Here is a 769-nt window from a genome sequence, read left to right as displayed (position 1 = left end):
TTACCTCTGCATTAGGTAGCTGTTCCTTATGCAGGTTTTCATGTAACCTCATTTCAATGTCTGTCCTGCTCACACAATCATGGTCCTGGTCTGTGACCATCTGCGTGGCCATGTTTGTTCCCTCACTTGTGAAGTGTATGTGAGCTTGATTCAGTAACTGCTGTAAATTTTGGGTCCTCTGTGCAGACAATGTAAATGCTTTAGAGTCCAGAAATGCTTTTACTACGTGCATTGTGTGTATGACCGTCTGATAACCCATTGTGATGTGTGCAGTTTTCAATATTGCTCGGCCAATTGCCGCAACATGCCTCACACAAGTCAGATGTCCTCTCTCAACGTTATCTAGCTTAAAGCTATAATACATCAATACTTTGCGATTGTGACTCCTACTGTCATCTCCTCTGTGAAACAGGACTGCATTTACAATGCCGTCCTTTTCATCAACATCCAAGTGGAAAGGTTGAGAGTAGTCAGGTGCATGTAAACTACATGCGTGTGACAGAGCTTGTTTGATGTCCACTAAAGCCTTTTCTGCTTGTGTGGTCCATACCAAAACCGAACCATAATTCTTGTAACCTGCTTCTGTCAGCATGGGACGGAGGGGTGCCACCAGGTTAGCGAAATCAGGAACAAAGTTCTTACTGTAGTTAATCAATCCCAAAAACTTCATCATTTCTCTGACTGTAGTGGGCTTAGAATGACAGAGAATGTCTGTCTTTTGAGTCTCAGCTATGTGTAAGCCCGATGCTGACACCATGCGTCCTAGAAA

Source organism: Monopterus albus, unplaced genomic scaffold (assembly GCF_001952655.1).
Source record: "Monopterus albus unplaced genomic scaffold, M_albus_1.0 scaffold292.1, whole genome shotgun sequence".
In the NCBI taxonomy this organism is placed as follows: domain Eukaryota; kingdom Metazoa; phylum Chordata; class Actinopteri; order Synbranchiformes; family Synbranchidae; genus Monopterus; species Monopterus albus.
This window is presented reverse-complemented; position numbering follows the sequence as displayed.